At 42.2% G+C, this 11,707-nt stretch overlaps 1 pseudogene; it reads left to right on the plus strand.

Annotated features, from left to right (window-relative positions):
* Positions 1 to 11,332, plus strand: part of LOC129856804 (uncharacterized) — a 36,249-nt pseudogene extending 24,917 nt beyond the window's left edge.
* Positions 11,333 to 11,707: the final 375 nt, after the last annotated feature.

Genomic DNA, 11,707 nt, shown 5'->3' on the forward strand with positions numbered 1-11,707 from the left:
CAATAGAAAAATCTATGTACAGTGTTGCAAATGTAAAAGAGTAGGGAGGTAAGTCAATAAATAGGCCATAGTGGCGAAATAATTACAATTTACCATTAATTCTCCATGGACTTTACAGTGTCCCAAAACTTTATGAGGTCATTGAGGTAGGTATGTACATACAGGTAGGGGTAAAGTGACTAGGCAACCGGATAAATAATTAGCAGTAGTATGAGTCAAAAGAGTTAGTGCAAATGGGATCAATACAGATAGTCCGGGTAGCTATTTGGTGAACTATTTAGCACTCTTACAGCTTGGGGGTAGAAGCTGTTCAGTGTCCTGTTGGTTCCAGACTTGGTGCATCAGTACTGCTTGCCATGCGGTAGCAGAGGGAACAATGTATGACGTGGGTGGCGGGAGTCTTTGACAATTTTAGGGCCAAACTCTGACAGCGCCTCGTATACAGGTCCTTCTGTAGCGCCTTGCGGTGGGATGCCAAGCAGTTGCCATACCAAGCATTGATGCGGCCAGTCAATATGCTCTCAATGGTGTAGCTGTAGAACTTATTGAGGATCTGAGGCCCCATGCCAAATATTTTCAGCCTCCTGATTGGGAAGAGGCGTTGTCGTGCCTTCTTCACACTGAACTCGCAAATTTCCAATCGCTAGACAACAAGGTGGAAGATTTTAGGGCAAGAGTTGCCTTCCAGAGAGACATCAGAGATTGTAACATTCACTTTTTCACAGAAACAAGGCCAACTCGGGATATGTTGTCAGAGTCGGAACAGTCTCCCGATTTTTTCATGCATCGCGCCAACAGAAACAAACATCTCTCTGGGAAGAGGAAGGGCGGGGGTGTATGCCTTATGATTAACTACTCATGTTGTAATCATAACAACATACAGGAACTGAAGTCCTTTTGTTAACCTGACCTAGAATTCCTTACAATCAAATGCCGACCGCATTTTCTTCAATTACAGTCACAGCTGTGTATATCCCCCCAAGCTCGACAGCCCTGAAAGAATTTTGATTAACAGTCTGCTGTCCCCACATGCTTCAAGATGGCCACCATTGTTCCTGTTCCCAAGAAAGCTAAGGTAACTGAACTAAATGATTATCGCCCTGTAGCACTCACTTCTGTCATCAAGAAGTGCTTTGAGAGACTAGTCAAGGATCATATCACCTCCACCCTACCTGTTACCCTAGACCGACTCCAATTTGCTTACCGCCCCAATAGGTCCACAGACGACGCATTTGCCATCACACTGCCCTATCCCATCTGGACACGAGGAATAGCTATGTAAGAATGCTGTTCATTGACTACAGCTCAGCATTTAACACCGTAGTACCCTCCAAACTTGTCATTAAGCTCGAGACCCTGGGTCTCCACCCCACGCTGTGCAACTGGGTCCTGGAAGTTCTGATTGGCTGCCCCCAGGTGTAGAAGGAAGGAAACAACATCTCCACCCCTTTGATCCTCAACACTGGGGCCCCACAAGGGTGCGTTCTCAGCCCTCTCCTGTACTCCCTGTTCACCCATGACTGCGTGGCTATGCACGCCTCCAACTCAATCATAAAGTTTGCAGACGACACTACAGTGGTTGGCTTGATTACCAACAACGACGAGACAACCCACAGGGAGGAGGTGAGGGTCCTCGGAGTGTGGTGTCAGGAAAAGAATGTCTTACTCAATGTCAACAAAACAAAGGAGATGATCGTGGACCCCTCCCCCATCCACATCGACGGGGCAGTAGTGGAGAAGATTGAACGTTTCAAGTTCCTCGGTGTACACATCACGGACAAATTGAAATGGTCCACCCACACAGACAGCGTGGTGAAGAAGAAGCAACAGCTCCTTTTCAACCTCAGGAGGCTGAAGAAATGTGTCACCTAAAACACTCACAAAGTTTTATAGATGCACAATCTCAGAGAATCCTGTTGGGCTGTATCACCGCCTGGTACAGCAACTGCACCGCCCTCAACCACAAGGCTCTCCAGAGGGTAGTGCAGTGTGCACAACGCATCCCCGGGGGCAAACAACCTGCCTTCCAGGACACCAACAGCACCGATGCCACAGGCGGGCCAAAAAGATCATCAAGGACAGAAACCACCCGAGCCACTGCCTGTTCACCCCATTATCGTCCAGAAGGCAAGGTCAGTAAAGATGCATCAAAGCTTGGACCGAGAGACTGAAAAACAGCTTCTATCTCAAGGCCATCAGACTGTTAAACATCCATCACTAACATAGAGAGGCTGCTGCCAACATACCGACTCAAATCTCTGGCCACTTTAATAAATTAATTTAATAAAGGTATCACTAGTCTCTTTCAATAACGGCACTTTAATAATGTTTGCATACGCTACATTACTCATCTCATATGGATATACTGTATTTTATACCATCTACTGCATCTTGCCTATGCCGCACGACCATTGCTCATCCATATATTTATATGTACATATTCTTAGTCATTCCTTTACATTTGTTAGATTACTTGTTAGATATTACTGCACTGTCGGAATTAGAAGCATAAGCATTTCGCTACACTCACATTAAAATCTGCTAACCATGTGTATGTGACCAATACATTTTTATTTGATTTGATTTGACTACTATGTTGGTGTGTGTGGACCATGTTAATTCCTTAGTGATGTGGACACAGAGGAACTTGAAGCTCTCAACCCGCTCCACTACAGCCCTGTTGATGTGGATAGGGGCATGCTCGGCCCTCCATTTTCTGTAGTCCATGATGAGCTGCTTTGTCTTGCTGACGTTGAGGGAAAGGTTGTTGTCCTGGCACCACACTGCCAGGTCTCTGATCTCCTCCTTATGTGCTGCCACATCGTCATCGGTCATCAGACCTACCACTGTCGTGTCGTCAGCAAACTTGATGATGGTGTTGGAGCCGTGAGTGGCCACGCAGTCGTGGGTGAACAAGGAGCACAGAAGAGGTCAAAGCACACACCCCTGTGGGGCACCGTGTTGAGGGTCAGAGTGACGGAGGAAATGTTACCTACCCTCACCTGTTGGGGTTGGCCCGTCGGGAAGTCCAGGATCCATTTGCAAAGGGAGGTGTTCAGTCCCAGGATCCTAAGCTAGGGCATCGCTATGGCTCTCCACCTCCCACTTTTCTGTGCGAAGGATTTTGCCTCTTGTCAGGTGACCCCTGCTTTACTCAGTTCCTGCAGAGTGGAGAGTCTCTATTTTGTTTTTGGTCTGCTTTCTTTTTCATTGTGGGTTGTAGCCCAGTGCTTGTCTACTTAAGTGTATTGTGTCTTTCCTGAGTGATCTCCATTTTCTTCTCCTCAGACTGATGATGACCTCTTGTTTCTTTCTTCTCCATTCACAGGTCTTGGTTTGTTATGCTGTTGGGTCAACATATCAGTATATACTGTACCATTGGAAGTTATTGATAACTAATCTGAGTGAAGCCCCTTTATATGATAATTGAATTGTGGCCTTGATCTTTCCTTCACCTCGTCCTAAAGCAGCTAAAGTAGCTATTCCTTGACCCTAAAGGCCTGGAGTAGAATAGCACTGTCCTATGCCATACACAATGTAAGAATTTTAGGGGGAAATTGTCTTTTACATTTACATTTAAGTCATTTAGCAGACGCTCTTATCCAGAGCGACTTACAAGTACATACATTCATACTTTTTTTGTACTTTTTTTGTACTGGCCCCCCATGGGAATCGAACCCACAACCCTGGCGTTGCAAGCGCCATGCTCTACCAACTGAGCCACACGGGGCCGTCTTTAACCTCTCTTGGGCACATGAGACGGTAGCGTCCCACATCTTCAACAGCCAGTGAAACTGCTGGGCGCCAAATTCAAATACAGAAATACTCATTATAAAAATTCAGAAAACAAAACATATTTTACATAGGTTGAAAGATGAACTTCTTGTGAATCCAACCACGGTATCAGATTTTTAAAATGCTTTACGGCGAAAGCATACTTTACGATTATGAGAACATAGCGCACTAGACAAATCATTACAAACAGTAGCCAGCCAGTAACACAATTTAGAACAGTTACACAATTTAGAAATAGAGATAAAATGAATCCCTTACCTTTGATGATCTTCGTATGGTTGCACTCAGCAGATATTAATTTACTCAATAAATGTTCCTTTTGTTCGATAAAGTCTTTTTATACTCAAAAACCTCAGTTTTGTTCACGCGTTTTCTTCAGTAATCCACAGGCTCAAACGCAGTCAAAACAGGAAGACAAAAAAAATCCAAATTGTATCCGTAAAGTTCATAGAAACATGTCAAACGATGTTTATATTCAAACATCAGGTTGTTATACTCACAGACACTATTTTAACTGTTTTGGAAATTTTAGAGTGTTTTCTATCCAAATCTAATCCTATATGCATATCATATATTCTGGGCCCAAGAAACAGGCAGTTTAATTTGGGCATGCATTTCATCCAAAATTCCCGAATGCTGCCCCCTACCCTAGAGAAGTTAAGCAAATAACGGGGGAAGTCCGTCCAAGTAGCTGCAAGGCTGCAGAAATGTCAGTCCAGGCCTGAGCTGTACAATACTTTTAACAATTCACATCTCAATGTGGAAAATGCTGAAGCTGACAGGATTTATTATTTATTATTATTGCGCAAGTAGGGCATACTTTGATGTAAACTTTCATCAATGGGACTTTCTTGGTATTAAAAGGTAATGTGAAGATTTTAATGCCCTTTAATTTTTATTCAGGGTTCTTACGTCTTCATATGTTTCTGTGTCTGAGTGGTTTTATACATTCATGTGCATTTTTGTTTCAGCTGCAGACTGAATGTTCCTGTGTAGTCTTCCTCTTCGAGAGAGAGTTTCGGAGTTTCTTAACCAATTGTGACGTATTCAGGTGGCGCTGCACGTAACTGGTGTGATGGAGTCTAACCATTCGTGACATCCGGTTCAACACCGTCTGCCTGCTTGGTCTATAGAATGGTTGCCATTTCAACGTAGCGATGATCCTCACGTTCTCTGGCCTTGCAGAGATTTTCTTCTTCTCAGTTGAAACTTTCAGAGTTTCTAGCCATTACGCCATTACGTCTCAGCTCACACTGTTGGTCTTATGTACATTTTGTCGGCAGGTGGTTTTTTCCCTCTGGGAAACAGGTGCGCTCCATGTCGCCGATATAATGTCTGTGCTCACATGGGCGTGGCCACTGACTTGTTTAAACTTCATATGAAAAACAATTCTCTCATTTAGAAGGCTAACATCACATTACATATTCTCACAAATAGTTTCATATTTAATCATATACGTTCACCCACATTTGGATGTGAATCTGATCACTGAGAATTATACACATCCAGAGATACAGTTATGTTGTTCTACCGTCTTTAGTTACATCACAAATTATTAACCTGTCTAGGACTGGGGTTCCACTAGCGGAAAGAAATTGCAGGGTACCAAATTCAATCAACAGAAATCTCATAATAAAATTTTCTCAAAGATACATTAGACACCATTTTAAAGACAAAGTTCTCGTTAAGCCAACCACAGTGTCCGATTTCAAAAAAACATTTTGTCGAAAGCAGAACATATCATTATGTTAGGTCAGCAACTAGTCACAAAAAGCACACAGCGATTTTCCAACCAAAGAGAGGAGTCACAAAAAGCAGAAATATTGATAAAATGATTCACTAACCTTTGATATTCGTCATCAGATGACACTCCCGGGACAACATGTTACACAATACATGTATGTTTTGTTCGATTAAGTTCATATTTATATCCGAAAACCTCAGTTTACATTTGGCTTTGCCTCCAAAACATCCTGTGAATTTGCACAGAGCCACATCAAATCACAGAAATACTCATAATAAACATTGATAAAAGATACAAGTGTTATTCACAGATTTAAAGATATACTTATCCTTAACTTCTCTAGGATAGGGGGCAGCATTTTCACTTTTGGATAAATAGCGTGCCCAATTTCAACTTCCTTCTACTCATCCCCAGAATATAAGATGTGCATATTATTAGTAGATTTGGATAGAAAACACTCTGAAGTTTATAAAACTGTTTGAATCATGTCTGTGAGTATAACAGAACTTATGTAGCAGGCAAAACCCCGAGGACTAACCATTCAGATTTTTTGATTTGTTTAGGTTACTGTCTTTTCAATGAGATTTCATTGGGATACTAGATTTCTAATCAACCTGTTTGCAGTTCCTACCCGCTTCCACTGGATGTCACCAGTCTTTGGAAATTGGTTGAGGTTATTCCTTTGTGCAATGAAGAAGTACGGCCATCTGGAATCAGTGTAACGTTATGTGTACTGTTTGAGAGTTGCGCAAGACTAGAAAAGTAGCGTTAGTTTGTTGTCCTCCTGTATTGAAAACAGATAGACCCGTCTTCAATTTGATTGATTATTAACGTTTAAAAATACCTAAAGTTGTATTACAAAAGTAGTTTTGGCAAAGTTTAGAGGTAACCTTTGAGATATTTTGTAGTGACGTTTGAGCAAGTTGGAAACTGTGTTTTTCTGGATCAAACGCGCCAAAGAAATGAACATTTGGATATATATCGACGGAATTAATCGAACAAAAGGACCATTTGTGATGTTTATGGGACATATTGGAGTGCCAAAAACAGAAGCTCGTCAAAGGTAAGGCATGAATTATATTTTTATTTCTGCGTTTTGTGTCGCGCCTGCAGGGTTGAAATATGCTTCTCTGTCTTTGTTTTCTATTGTGCTATCCTCAGATAATAGCATCATTTGCTTTCACCGAAAAGCCTATATGAATTCTAACATGTTGGCTGGATTCACAACCAGTGTAGCTTTAACCTGTTTGGGCTGCAGGGGCAGTATTGAGTAGCCAGATAAAAGGTGCCCATTTCAAACGGCCTCGTACTCAATTCTTGCTCGTACAATAGGCATATTATTATTACTATTGGATAGAAAACACTCTCTAGTTTCTAAAACCGTTTGAATTATATCTGTGAGTGAAACAGAACTCATTCTGCAGCAAACTTCCTGACAGGAAGTGGAAAGTCTGAAATTGAGGCTCTGTTCCAGGGGCTGCCTATTAAATCCCTTGTTATTTATTAGTTTAGATGCAATTCATACGTCTTCCACTAGATGTTGACAAGGAGTGAGAGAATAAATGGACTGTGTAACTTGATCTGGACTCTGAATTACAGCTCATGGAATGACGTATCCTCCATTTCCTGTTTTCAGGCAGGCGCGAAGAGAGACATGGATTTGCCTTCTGTTTAGCTGCCGTTATGGACGACTAATATCTCCGGCTTTGATTTTATTTGATACATGTGACCATATCATCGTAAAGTATGTTTTTTCTATTTAGTTTAATCAGATTATTGAAACATTTTCGGGAGTTTTGCCGTGTTCCGTTCTCTTCCGTTTGTTGACATGGAGAGCGTCGTGCCACCTGGCTAGTGTGCTTGCTGAATCGAGAGGGATAATGGACGTTCTAAATCCAAACAACGATTGTTCTTGACAAAGGACACCTTGTACAACATTCTGATGAAAGATCAGCAAAAGTAAGAAACATTTTATGATGCTATTTCATATATCTGTCGTACATGTGAACTATTCGTGGGCGGCTAACGTTTGGGTACTCTAGCTGTACCGAAGCTGCATATCGTAATGAAGTTATTTTTAGAATTCTAACACTGCGATTTCATTAAGAAATAATGAATCTATCATTTCCTATACAACATGTATTTTTTAGTTATGTTTATGAATAGTCATTTGGTCAGAATATGTGTGTTATAAAAAGTGTCAGAAAAAAATCTGGACGTTGTGGGACAAAATAGCTACGTTAGCAGAATGTATAATCACTGATTTCAGCTCCAAATATGCACATTTTCGAACAAAACATAAGTGTATGTATAACCTGATGTTATAGGACTGTCATCTCATGAAGAAAAATTATATATCTTTTGCTTGTTTGTTACGATCGCTCACCTTTTGCTACTGGGAAATGGCATGTCTTTCTGGCTATTGTGGTAAGCTAATTTAACGCTATATTTTGTTTTCGCTGTAAAACACTTAATAACTCAGAAATATTGGCTGGAATCACAAGATGCCTGTCTTTCATTTGCTGTACACTATGTATTTTTCAGAAATGTTTTATGATGAGTAATTAGGTATTTGACGTTGGTGTCTGTAATTATTATGGCTGCTTTCGGTGCAATTTCTGATTGTAGCTGCAATGTAAACTGTGATTTATACCTGAAATATGCACACTTTTCGAAAATGTGACTGCAGTGTACAGTGCTCTCTGGAATCTGTAGAGAAGAGCACCGTGTGTACTGGTTCAGAGCCGGATCAGGAAAATCCCATCCAGGAGTAATTTACAACCCTGGGAACAGGAGTGATGAGAGTGAGAAGAGCCCTGAGACTCCCTCTCCTACACAGAGCTGTGTCTACAGCCTCTCCAAGAACAACCTAGCCCTTCTGATGCTGGGACTTACTACTGTGCTGTGGCCACATGTGGGGAGATCCTGTTGGGCAACGGAACAAAATTGGACATGGCCACTAACTAGAAATGGGACGAGTCAGGTAGAATCAGTTTAATTAAAGTGTACAGATTTAGGATCTTAATTTGAGCCAGTTTGCTACAGCATGAAAACAGTCCTGCAACAACATGAACTGTGACTTATGTGGATTATATTTAATGAACATTTTTGTAAGGGTTGATAGATTTTTTGTTTGGGCAAATTAAGTCTGAAATTTCAAAGTGGAAATTACAAACCTTAGAAGCCTATATAAGACTCAAATACATTACAAGTTTGCATTTCCTGCAGTGCAGGAACATTTTTAGCAGCCCTGATGTTTTATAGTACATAATTATTTTATAGTGCCAAGATATGAAGCTGAATCTGGCAACCTATTTTGGGTAAAAATAATACATACTTCGTGACATTCATTTTAATGTTTCAGAAAGGTCTCTGGTAGTGGTTGTTGTTGGTTTGGCAGTGGCGTTGGTGTTGTGTGGGATTGGGATCATCTTCCTTGCCTGCACCAGAAGTAAAGACCAAGTCTGTAAAAATTGCAAAGGTAAGCAATATGATTATGAAATTATGCTAGATAATTTTTCCTACCCTGAAGTTAGTAGTTTTTAATTGCTATGGACATTTATTTTGTATTACGTCCCTGTCTGATGAAAACCTTGAAACAACATTTTTGCCAATTACATTTTTTTTTACGTTTATTGAAATATGGTCATGTTTACCATTTCCTGACATGTTTCTGTTTTGGAGATGAGTGGTTTTCATCAGACAGTGACTGTAACGATAGTCTTCAACCTCATCTGACGAGGAGTAGGAAATGTCGGACCAATACGCAGCGTGGTGAGTATTCATATTTATTCAAATACTTTTCAACAAGAACGAAAACAATAAACTGACAAAAATAACCGAAGACGCTACAGTCCCGAAATAGTGAACACAGAACATAGGAACACACGAACAGGAACAACCACCCACAAAACACACTACAAACCCCCCCCCCCCCCCCCCCCCCCCCCCAGGAAATTTTGGGGCTCCCTCTCTGGCTTCCATCTGCACTTTCTTGATCGCCGTGCCAACTCCATTCGCCGGTATCCCTCCTCGCACTGCTCCAGAGAATCCCAGGCGGGCTCCGGCACTCTCTCCGGGTCGACCGACCACCTTTCTATTTCGTCCCAAGTTGTATATTCCAGATCTCGCAAGCTGCTGCTGCTGCTGCCCTATACCATGCTGCTTGGTCCTGTTGTGGTGGGTGATTCTGTAACGATAGTCTTCGTCCTCCTCTGACGAGGAGTAGGAAATGTCCGACCAATATGCAGCGTGGTGAGTATTCTTATTTATTCGACGACTTTTCAACAAGAACGAAAACAATAAACTGACAAAAATAACCGAAGACGCTACAGTCCCGAAATAGTGAACAGAGAACATAGGAACACACGAACAGGAACAATCACGCACAAAACACACTACAAAACAACAGGCTACCTAAATATGGCTCCCAATCAGAGACAATGACAAACACCTGCCTCTGATTGAGAACCATATCAGGCCAAACGAAAACCCCACATAGAAACACAAAACATAGAACCCACCCAACTCACGCGCTGACCAACTAAAACAAAGAAAATACAAAAGAACTAGGGTCAGAACGTGACAGTGACGCTTTGTTAGATTCCTTTTTTGTTTTCTATTGAAGCAGCAGGTGCATGTCAGGGAGGCAGACATAATGGATTAAGGGGAGAACAATTATATTTACATTGTGAAATGGTTCAATTCCAATTTGAGGGTGAAATTCCTCAATAACTACTACATAGCTCATGATAACCTTTGAAAACTACTCTGTGATGAATAACGAGCATGTAATTATATATTTTCCAACCAATATGTGAGCTACTGTTTGTATTTCTGTGAACATAACCTTTAATGGTTTGAAAATGCAATTTGAGCAACATGTAACTGAGAAGTATTTATATGTAATAATCATGGTGTTACTATGTTTGTAAAATATATTCCTCCTTAGGATCAAGTTGGAGTTATGTTGAATTATGCTGCAATTGTATTAATTGAGCTGTGAGTTGGGAAGCGGATGCAGGTGAAACGTTTAATAAAACAACAAAACCAGTAAAGAGACAATTCCATAAGGCTACACGCCGGTACACAAGAACAATACCAACTGGTGAGAAAACATAAGGGAGTGACATAAAGGGGAGGAAATTATGAATGTAATGAAGTTCAGGTGTGAATCATAACAATTAACAGGTGCACGTAATGATGAGTGCCAGGTGTGAGTAATGATGAATCCCAGGACCAGTGGTTAGTATTCTGGTGACGTCGTAAGCCGGAGGGGAGGAGTAGGAGAAGATATGACAGTACCCCTCCCCCCGCAGGACGAATCCAACCAGAGGGACGACTGCGAGGATGAGGAGTGGGTCGGTCCGGGCGGCGAAGGTGGAAATCACAGATGATGTTGGGATCCAGAATGTTCTCCACCGGAACCCAAAACCGCTCCTCTGGGTCATACCCCTCTCAGTCCACCAGATACTGGAGCCGACTCCTACCACGTCGGGAGTCACGTCTGACAGCATATGCCGGACCCCCCTCAATGTCCAGGGCTGGTGGAGGTGTGTCGTGGGGGACAGTATCAGCTAGGGGACCAGGAACCAACGGCGTGAGAAGGGAGACATGAAAAGAGGGTGAAATGCGATACTGACTGGGTAGTTGTAACCTGTACGTCACCTCGTTGACCTTCCAGAGAAGGTCCTGGTATTCCTCCGGGATGTTGGGCTGAAGGGCAACCATAGGACTCTCAACCGACGTGGAACCACAGGGGACAGGGAAGTAGGTCTTCCGGAGTACAGGTGACCAGTCTGGGATTTTCATCCGCTGTAATGAGATGATAGGGTTATGGTGTTGGAGCCAAGGGAGGCTGAGGATGATTTTGTGACCTGGTGCACTTGTGATGAAGAAAGAGATGCTCTCCTGGTGATTGGAGTCCACGGTGAGGGTGAGTGGTTGAGTGATGTGTGTGACGGTCCCAGATCCTAATGGCCGACAGTCGAGTCCTTGAACCGGAAAAGGAGAGGAGAGCGGATAGATGGTAACATTGAAGGAGGAGGCAAGGGTCTGATCCATAAAGTTTCCCGTGGCACCGGAATCCATTAAAGATGTAGACACAGTACATGAGAGACAGCCAGAGTGATAGACACCAAAAAGAGACAAAGGAAGGGCTGAATCTGG

The sequence above is a fragment of the Salvelinus fontinalis genome, chromosome 6 (assembly GCF_029448725.1).
Source record: "Salvelinus fontinalis isolate EN_2023a chromosome 6, ASM2944872v1, whole genome shotgun sequence".
In the NCBI taxonomy this organism is placed as follows: Eukaryota; Metazoa; Chordata; class Actinopteri; order Salmoniformes; family Salmonidae; genus Salvelinus; species Salvelinus fontinalis.